The following is a 10609-nucleotide window of genomic DNA, read 5'->3' as shown; positions in this document are numbered from 1 at the left end:
GAGTTAGGATTGGCGGAGGAGGACTATAAAGGAGGAGAGAGACGGCATGCACCAGGAACATCTATGGGGAACATCTAAGGGAACCCGTGCAGCCCCCGAAGAGAGCCGGCCGGCGGTGTGCCGCTCCCCTGCGGAAGTGGGGAATGTGGCCAGGGGGAACTGCCCTTCCACGGAGGTGGAAGGGATAGTAGCCAACCCGGGAAGAACCAGCAGCAAACCCGGGGAGGGCCGAGCAGACGAAAGAACAGCGCAGGGTTCTGTGTCGTTCCTCCACGAAGACGGGGAGCGACAGAATGCAAAATCAGAGTTTTATCAATTTTGGTCTGAAATCCTAAATATGTGAACTAATGAACTAATCTTTAACAGCTATTTCCCTTGGAATCTACTGTATCCTTTAATCCTTTTAAAGAGTTCTTCTCAGGTCTGAAGAGAATAATGTAGCACTTGGGGACAAAATGCAGCCCAGGAGCCCTGCACTGGAGGCCAAGATGGAGAAGACCTCCACAGCCAACATGACCTTCCCTTTAGTGCTGTGGTAGACAGGCAGGAAGGTCACCCAGACACTGCAGAACACCAGCATGCTGAATGTCAGGAATTTGGCTTCATTGAACATGTCAGGTAGATTCCTGGCTAGGAAAGCCACAGTGAAGCTCGCCAGTGCCAAGGAACACAGGTAACCCAGGACACAGTAGAAGGAAATGACTGAGACCTTCTTGCACACCAGGATGATGTGGCCATGCTCAGAGTGTGCATCTGTGTCAATAAAGGGAGGAGAGGTCCCCAACCAGATGCCACCAAGAACAAGTTGGATCAGGGAGCAGATGGGAATAATGGAGTTAGGTACCCCTGGTATCAGCCAGTGTCTCATCCTTCTCCCTGGGGCAGTGACCTTGAAGGCCAGAACCACAATGATAGTTTTGGCCAGGACCATGGAAACAGCCATGGTGAACACCACTCCAAACGTGGTCTGCTGGAGGACACAGGTGGCTGTACTGGGACGACCAATGAACAGTAAGGAACAGAGGAAGCAGAAGATGAGGGCAATGAGCAGGATGTAGCTGAGACAATGATTGTTGGCCTTGACTATGGGAGTGTCTCGGTGCTTCACAAAGACCCCAAGAACCACAGCAGTGAGGACAGAGAAGCGCACAGCTGTGCAGACCAGGGTCATTCCTAAGGGGTCATCATAAGCCAGGAAGGCCACAGCTTTCTGCAGGCAGTGGTCTCGCTCTGTGTTGGCATACTGCTGCTCTGGACACTTCACGCATTGATCCATATCTGCTAAGACAGGAAAAATGCACCAGCCCAGCTTCAGCCGTGCTTAGTGTTATGTTCCCCAACTTCCACAAAACCACACCGAATAAGCTGTGGGAAGCATGTATCAGAATAATGTATAGGGAATGATTCCTGATTAATATCACTCATCTAAATTATGGCTAAGACACAACACTATTATTTCTTCTTTATATTCATGAGATCTTATTTTTCCCCACAACAACAACAAAAGACCTACTGTCTCAGGACACTTTGTTGTAATCATCAAATGCCCTCTATTTTTATTTATATTTTGGACAGAATTTGTGAAAGAGAGACAGAGACAGAGAGAAAGTCATCCTTCTGTTGGTTCACTCCCCAAATGGCCGCTATGGCCAGCACACTGCACTGATCCAAAGACAGGGGCCAGGGGCGTCCTCCTGGTTTCCCATGCAGGTGCAGGGCCCAAGCACTTGGGCCATCCTCCACTTGCTTCCCAGGCCACAGCAGAGAGCTGGACTGGAAGAGGAGCAACCAGGACAGAATCCGGCACCACAACTGGGACTAGAACCCAGGGTACTGGAGCCACAGGTGGAGGATTAGCCTAGTGAGCTATGGCACTGGCCCCAAATGCCCTATCTTATGCTGGTTAATTTATGACAGCATAAATCACTTCTCATGTTTCTGGAGACTCAATCATTCAAGACCAAGGATCCTGCTGCAGTGTCCAGTGTAGGGTATCTTACAGATGGCACCTTCTTGCTGTGTCCTCACAGCATACCACATCCTTGCATATAAATGCACTAAATCCTTCAATGAGGCTGGAACCTGTGACTTAGGACACCACTGAAGAAGACCCTGCAATGTACCATCTACTTCAAGGCAAAGTTTCAAAATTTGAAACACCTACCTATCTCATTTACTTATGTCTCTAAAAGCAATCTCTTGGATTCATTTTTGCAATACTGAAGCCCCTGATTGAGAAACCATCAGGAATATGACAATTTACAGAATATCAAGGACAGCCAGTGCTGTGGTGCAGCGGGTTAATGCCCTGGCCTGAAGTGCTGACATTCCATAGGGGCACCAGTTCAAAACCCAGCTGCTCCACTTCCAATCCAGCTCTCTGCTACAGCCTGAGTAAGCAGAAGATGGCCCAAGTCCTTGGGCCCTTGCCCCCATGTGGGAGACCCAGAAGAAGCTCCTGGCTCTTGTCTTTGGATCAGCACAGCTCTAGCCATTGTGGCCAATTGGGGAGTGAACCATCAGATGGCAGACCTCTCTCTCTCTCTCTGCCTCTCCTCTCTCTGTGTAACTCTGACTTGCAAATAAATAAATCTTTAAAAAGTAAATAAAAACAGAGTATCAAGGACAGAGATGACTTATAGTAGCTGATACCAGGTGGAGTATGTCCTCACATCCTGGAATGAGTTATAATGAGAATATCTTGCAATGTAGATTGCAAATCATTGAATCAGGAGCTCATCTTTGGTAGTTCCCAAATCTTTCCAATATTGAGCCTCTCTAACTATGAGCATACTGTGTCCGCCTGTGTTAGTCTTTTATTTTTCTCAATTATGTTCTGTAAATTTATGGTCAAGACTCTTTACTTCTAGCTATTTTTACTTGTAAGATGTTATAAATGCCCACATTTTTCAATTTCAAATGCTTTATGGCCGGTATATAAAAATAAAGTAAGTTTTGGGATGTTATCCTTATATCCAGTCACTGAATTAGTCAATTACTAAGCTTATTTATGTAAATTTTATATTCGTACAAAATATAATCTGAACATGATTTTTATTTCTTCTTTTCCAATTTTTTTCTCTTTTGAAAATATTCACTAGACAGGATATGCAGCATAATACGTAATCAGATGTGGTTAGGTTGAATGTTCTTATTTTATTCTTTCAACACTGCCTCAAAACTATGGTGTGATTATGCAAATACTCTTTATGAAGAAAATTCTGGCCTACTCATAATTTGGAAAGAATTGCTTTCTGTTATTTCTATAACATGCATGGATGTTGATTTTATTATTTTTCGCCATCATTGGGATTTTTATTTCTTCCTTTGAGGTACTAGTGTATTGTTTTACATTGTGCAAAGCAACCAGCACTGTGATGTAGCAGGTAAAGCCACTACCTGCATTGCTCGCATCCCATTTTGGTGCCAGTTCTAGTCCTGGTTTATCCACTTCCAGTGCAGCTCTCTGCTGTGGCCTGGGAAAGCAGTATAAGATGGCCAAGTCCTTGGGCCCCTGCATCCATGTGGGAGACCCAGAAGAAGCTCCTGCCTCTTGGCTTTGGATCAGCAGAGCTCCAGCCATTGTGGCCAACTGGGGAGTGAACTGCAGATGGAATACCTCTCACTTTCCTTCTCCCCTCCCCCCTCCCCCCTCTCCCTCCCCTCCTCTCCCCTCCTCTTACCCTCTCTCCTCTCTTCCCTCTCCCTCTCCCCTCTTCCATCCCCCCTCTCCCTCTCCTTCTCTCTCTGTGTAACTCTGACTTCCAAATAAATAAATAAATCTTTATAAAAAAAGAAGCAAAATGGCTATAAATTTCCTCTTTTGGGGGTGGCACCATGGTGCAGTAGGTTAATCGTCCACCTGTGGTGCCTGCATCCCATATGGGTGCCAGTTCTAGTCTCAGCTGTTCCTCTTCCAATCCAGCTCTCTGCTATGGCCTGGGAAAGCAGTAGAAGATGGCCCGACTCCTTGGTTCCCCCTGCACCCATGTGAGAGATTAGGAAGCAGCACCTGGCTCCTGGCTCAAGATCAGTGCAGCTTCGGCTGTTGCAGCCATTTGGGGAGTGAATTAATGGAAGGAAGACCTTTCTCTCTGTCTCTCTCTTGCACTGTCTCTAACTCTACCTCTCAAATAAGTAAATAAAATCTTTAAAAAAAACTCCTCTTTTGAAATGACTTTATAATACTGGGGAGCCAAAGTTAGGCCATTTTCAAAGAATTCACTAAATTTTCCTTTTCTCTAAACAGAGCTTAGTAAATAATTGTTCCTTCTTTTATGAAGGTTTGATAAATCCCCCTCAAAAGAAGCTGTTGGAGATAATAAAAATGTATGGGGACTTTTTAAAATTTTTTCACTTAATGTTATTTATGCTTTGAGGATGGCTCTGACAAATCCTACTGACATGAGAATTTATGAACTACACCTGAGGTTTCCAAAGTATTAACAAGAATCATTTATAATATATTTTCACTATGTTAACTTTTTTGGGAGATCTATATAGATGACCTACATTCAGTCTTAGTATCTCTTATTTCCTGCATTGTTTCTTCTTCTTCTTCTTCTTCTTCTTCTTCTTCTTCTTCTTCTTCTTCTTCTTCTTCTTCTTCTTCTTCTTCTTCCTCTTCTTCCTCTTCTTCCTCTTCTTCCTCTTCTTCCTCTTCTTCCTCTTCTTCCTCTTCTTTTTCTTTTTTTTTTGACAGGCAGACTGGACAGTGAGAGAGAGAGAGACAGAGAGAAAGGTCTTCCTTTGCCGTTGGTTCACCCTCCAATGGCCGCCGCGGCCGCCGCACTGCAGACGGTTCACCTTGCCGATCCAAAGGCAGGAGCCAGGTACTTATCCTGGTCTCCCATGGGGTGCAGGACCCAAGGACTTGGGCCATCCTCCACTGCACTCCTGGGCCACAACAGAGAGCTGGCCTGGAAGAGGGGCAACCGGGACAGAAACCGGCGCCCCGACCGGGACTAGAACCAGGTTCCCCAGCGCAGCAAAGTGGAGGATTAGCCTATTGAGTTACGGCACCGGCCCCTGCTTCTTCTTAATCAACTTTATTTGTTTTATACAAGAATCAATTTGCTTATCCTGTTTATGTTTGGATTTTATTTTTCTATATTTATCATTTCTTATGTTCTCTTTTGTGTTTAATTTAGTGTTCCTTTTCTGGCACTCGATAAGTTCTTAGAAATGATAAGTTCAGCTTTTAATATACATTATACATAAATATATAAAATCTAGAATTCTAAATTTCTTTGGAATTATAAATTTCACTCTAACTGGACACCAGATTTAATAAACAGTGTTTCTAAATGGAAATATACAGCTATCTTGTTCATTCTATAACCCATGAGTAGTTTAGTGGTGTATTTATAATTTCCAAGGCTATCGAAATTCAAGCTGGTGGATGATGCACTCTCCATCATTGCACATGGAACACATATGAACTTATGCCCAATGTGTACACATAAAGTGCCTTTACCCAAGTCAGTGATATGCAGACCATAACAGCAATTTCCTACATTTATAATAAGCTGAGTTAATGCTACATCATTGTAATATTAAACAACACACAATCACAAAATCAATCTTAGAAAATCCCCACTCTATATAAGTGACTTCATGTTCCAAGCATGTGTAAGGAAGGGTAGGCTAAGCTATGATGTTTAGGTTGGGTGTAACAGATGGATTTTCAACTTTAAAAAAGAAATGATTTCAGTATAACACCATTAAATACCATAAGTCTGAAGCATTCCAAAGTGATAATTATGGAAAATCCAATATATAAATATTCAGTCCATTTCCCGTATCATCTCCCAACCCCATCCACATATTCTCTGTGTTTTACCAATTAAGCCTTTTTCTTAGGTTCTGTGCATGTTGTGTGAACTGGCAATTTTCCAAATTCAGCCACTTCTAATATTTCTACCAAGAATTTACTCCCCATTTAATTCATAATATTAATACTAACATCTATGGGATGAGATCCACAACATCACCTCAAAAAATGCAGATACCACCACGTAATACACCCTATAGGCAAATCTGTTGTGCATACTTTCATTGCAGTCAATACTACTACTATGAATGCATATCTCTATTTTTTTTCTTACCTGTGAACTAAAGAAGAGCATGAAATACAATCTCCTCACTTGGAATATGGTATATCATAAGCATGTTTTACAGAGCAGTAATACATAGCAGTAAATCAAGCACAACCTTTATAAGTACCTGCTCCACTGAAAAACAGTGCCAGGTCCTGGGAAAATAAGGACTTGTAGTATCTATGTCTTCAATGTGATCTAAACGTCATTTCACAGAAAATGAAAAGTAAATACATATGATACCTGTGTTCACTCCATGATGAAGATGGAATTAGGAGACTGAGCGGTGGTCAAGAGGAGTTTTATAAAGACACTAATGTCTGCTGTATGTGTAAAATAATGCCTGAAAACACGTATGTCACTGAGTGAATGTTTAGACTACTGGTGAAGGCACACATGTCCCACATTTAAGTAATCTGGTTTGATTACCAGATATGGCTCCTGTTCCAGTTTCTGTCATTGAGGACCCTAGAAGGCAGGGGTGAAGACTGAAGTGGCAGGGTTACTAACATACACATGAGAGCTCTGGATTCAGTTCTCAGCTCCTGATTCCAGGAATGGTCCAGCCCTGGCTTCTGTAGACATTTTGGAACTGGACCAGAAGATAGGAGATTTGTTTATATCTGCCTGTCTTGTTCAAGGCCGATGCAGACTAACATAATAGGGTAAATATTTATAATAATAATTTCATTATTAACTTAAAAGTAGAGATCCTTGTCTCTGCAGTTCTCCTCTAGGCCCTTTCCACTTCCTTGGATGGATGGGGGAGAATAAAGGAGAAATGAGGAATTTCTCCAAAGAGGTACACTTACCTGTCTGATTGGAAATCTCATTCTCTGGGCATGGAGTACAATCAAAACAACAGGCAGCCTTTCCCTCTTGAGGGGTCTTCCTGAATCCAGGGCTACAACTCGCACTGCATATGGACTGGGGAGGCTGAGGACAATCAGATATGTGTTGGTCACTACTGAGAGTACCACCCATTCTTCTACCAAGTAGGGTTTTTACAATACTGAAATCAAAATAAACTTAACTTGCACATACATCTACATCCAATTTTATGGACTGAATGCCATGTTTATTGTATGCTGTGAAATGTATGAGAACTGAGAAATATTATTGAACAGCTGTGTTCCCTTCATATCCAACAGAAATACAGCAAGAAAAATCTCTTAGTTGGGAAGGTGAGTTGTTAAATGGCATAAATAGCCATTTACTGTGCTATGAGTAAAGAGAAACCTCCACAACATGATTAATCATTTGGGGCTAGTGATGTAGCATAGTAGGTTAAGCCTCCACCTGCAACATCAGCATCCAATATGGGTGCCAGTTCACATCCCTGCTACTCCTCTTCCAATCCAGCTCCTTGATAATGGCCTGGGAAAGCAGTGGAAGTTGGCCCAAGTCCTTGGGCCCCTGAACCTATGTGGGAAACCTGGAAGAAGCTCCTGGATCTTGCCTTCAAATAGACCCAGTTCTGGCCATTGTGGCCATTTGGGAAGTGAAGCAGTGGATGGAAGACCTCCCTCTGTCTCTCCCTCTTTCTGTCTCTAACTCTGCTTCTCAAATAAATAAATCTTTTTAAAAGATATTTTAAAAATATCTTATTATTTTACTTACTAATCTTATTTATTTATTTGAAAGGCAGAGTTAGAGAGAGGCAGAGGCAGAGACAGGTCTTCCATCCACTGGTTCACTCCCCAGATGGCTGCAATGGCCAGAGCTATGCCAATCCAAAGCAAGGAGCCAGGAGCATCTTCCCAGTCTTGCACACGGGTGCAGGGGTCCAAGGACTTGGGACATCTTCTACTGCTTTCCCAGGCCATAACAGAGAGCTGGATCAGAAGTGGAGCAGCTGGGACTTGAACCAGCACCCATATGGAATGCTGGCACTACAGATGACAGCTTTACCCACTATGCCACAACACTGGCCCCAATAAGTCATTTTTTTAAAGATTGGCTATTTATTAGTAGTACAAAGAATTGTTATTAGTTACAACACACCTGTTCAATTTTTGTGGCCCACTCTATCAAATCTTCATATAAAGACAGGTGTTGACCATGTGGAGCATATGGAGAAAACTTCCCTACTTTCACCTTAATTCCTACACCATCTGGGAAATTCCAATAGTTGAGAATGTCATACTCTCCATTCAATTTGTGTTCCTGATTGAAATTCACTGTGTCACCAGCAGGACTGTTAAGCTGGATGTTCTTCAGAAAAGGGTGCAGCTAAAAGAGATGCATCATCTGATGATAAAGGGCATCCCAGTGTTCAGACACAAAGCCTAAATTACTGAAAGTCTCTTATCATCTGAAATGCCTTGCTGAAGGTTTCAACGTATTGCAGGCACACAAGGGAGACATAGAAATGAAAGGCCACAGAAAACTAAACATAATGTTTCTAAAATATCAGTAAGAATCAACAGAAAACTCCCAAACATGCACACCTACACAGTAAGGAGGCTGACTGCTCAGACAAATCTCAGCTGTTGAGTCAAACCCACACCCTTTTCCTACTGAAGTATCCAGAACATCAGTCTGCAAAGGAGGTTATCAGTGACTGAAGTTACTGCTTAGTTACATTATATGATAAGGCTCAACATCTTTTATGAACTTAAAGAACTAATCCTCTTCCTGTTGGGAGGGAAGTACAGTTATCTTTTTAGAACTCTATGAAATATCTGAAATCTGTTCTCAGAAAAATTTTAAAAAGAACTTCACAGGAAACCTCTAGATTTCTCCTATGGAAAGCAGTAGAAGGGCAGGCTGTTGAGGCCTTATATAAAACAAAGCATCAGCCTAGATTCACAATGCCTTTCTGCTTGCCCACTTGGCTCCATGCTCTTGACTATCACTTATACCAAGTCTACATTTATGTCCTGGGCAATACATACAAGTCATATTCCCCAGTGCTTTTGGAGAAGGATTATAAATGATCTGGTTTGCTTAAAACATCTTGACAACAAGTGACAGTATGTACCATCCAATGGCAGAGCCATTACCTGCCAAGGAGAAAACACCAGTGCTTTTCCATTTCCTCCTGGTGACATTTCTACTCGTTGAAGAATCATCTCATGTATGGCATGAGCCACAGCATACACAGCATTGTATATATTGTAACTCTCTTCTGTCATGGTCATGTCAAAATGGTGCCAAAGCAATCATTCCAAGGATGCACTGGGTGGACAGTTCTCCAAAGCTTTACAGTCAAGTTTAGAAATGGAGCAATTAAAATATGGCAGCCAGAAGTCAGCAAGGAAAGGGTCCTCTTGGTATCTGGATGGATTGGATGTTCAGATAAAATCTGTGAAACCAGAAATTTCACCATGGTGATGTGAGAAAATGAGTGCCCATGGAATGAGTCAAGTAGGAAATGGTGATATCCCATTGTGAGGTGGTGACCCACACTTTCCACATCATTATATGTTCCCTCTTTCCAAAGACAGGCCTAAAAAAGACTCATTGTCACCCAAAATAACAACATTTGCTGATGATTTCATGATCTGCCAGTGATACAGTGAGGTTCTTGAGTAATACAGCAACACAGTAACAGGGATCATTTTCAAAAAGGCTACAGAAACGCCATTCCTACACTTGATCTTAGCCAACTCCACTCTCAATTCTGAGAGAAGTTGCATACCTTTCTCATCATCTGAGATGGCCAGCCCCACCCATGTCCAACATAAATGAAGCATCAGAGACACCATGCCATGCACCAGAGTCATCTCCTTGGGAGCCATCTGATAGAGGGAAGGAAACTTGCCATTTTCACGCAGAATAGGATCAAAACGGCTGAAAGTTAGCTAAAGCAAAAATAAAATATGAAGCAACATGAGGGACAGGGTTTCCAAAAATCATAATCTCCGTTCTGACAGGCATTAATCCAAAGATGATCAGAGGGGGCTAGCGCTGTGGTGCAGTGGGTTAATGCACTGGCCTGAAGTGCCAACACATATGGGCGCTGGTTCAAGACTTGGCTGCTCCACTTCCAATCCAGCTTTCTGCTATGGCCCAGGATAGCAGCAGAAGATGGCCCATGTCCTTGGCCCCCTGCACTCACCAAGGAGATCAGAAGAAGCTCCTGGCTCCTAGCTTCAGATCAGTGCAGCTCTAGCCATTGCAGCCAATTGGGGAGTGAACCATTGGATGAAAGAATTTCTCTCTCTCTCTCTCTCTCTCTCTCATTCCCTGTCTCTCCCCTCTCTGTTTAACTCTGACTTGCAAATAAATAAATAAGTCTTTTCAAAAAGTTGGTCATAACTCTTTAATTAACAATTATTCTTAGGTATTTAAATTTAACTGAAACGTGATCCCTGTTAAATATAAGAGTGGGAATAAGAGAGGGAGTAAATGTACAATTTGGGGCATGCTCAATCAGACTTGCCCCAAATGGTAGAGTTAGAAATGTGCCAGGGGATTCCAATACAATCCCATCAAGGTGGCATGTACCAATGCCATCTCACTAGTTCAAGTGATCAGTTTCAGTTCACAAATCATCATAATGATAG

At 42.6% G+C, this 10609-nt stretch overlaps 1 pseudogene; it reads right to left on the bottom strand.

Annotated features, from left to right (window-relative positions):
• Nucleotides 1–359: 359 nt before the first annotated feature.
• On the bottom strand, nt 360–9247 carry LOC127490124 (vomeronasal type-2 receptor 116-like; annotated as a pseudogene).
• Between the last annotated feature and the right edge of the window lie 1362 nt (nt 9248–10609).

The sequence above is a fragment of the Oryctolagus cuniculus genome (assembly GCF_964237555.1).
Source record: "Oryctolagus cuniculus chromosome 16 unlocalized genomic scaffold, mOryCun1.1 SUPER_16_unloc_1, whole genome shotgun sequence".
Taxonomy (NCBI): Eukaryota; Metazoa; Chordata; class Mammalia; order Lagomorpha; family Leporidae; genus Oryctolagus; species Oryctolagus cuniculus.
Note: the sequence above shows the minus strand (reverse complement) of the source record. Positions and strands in the feature narration are given on the sequence as shown.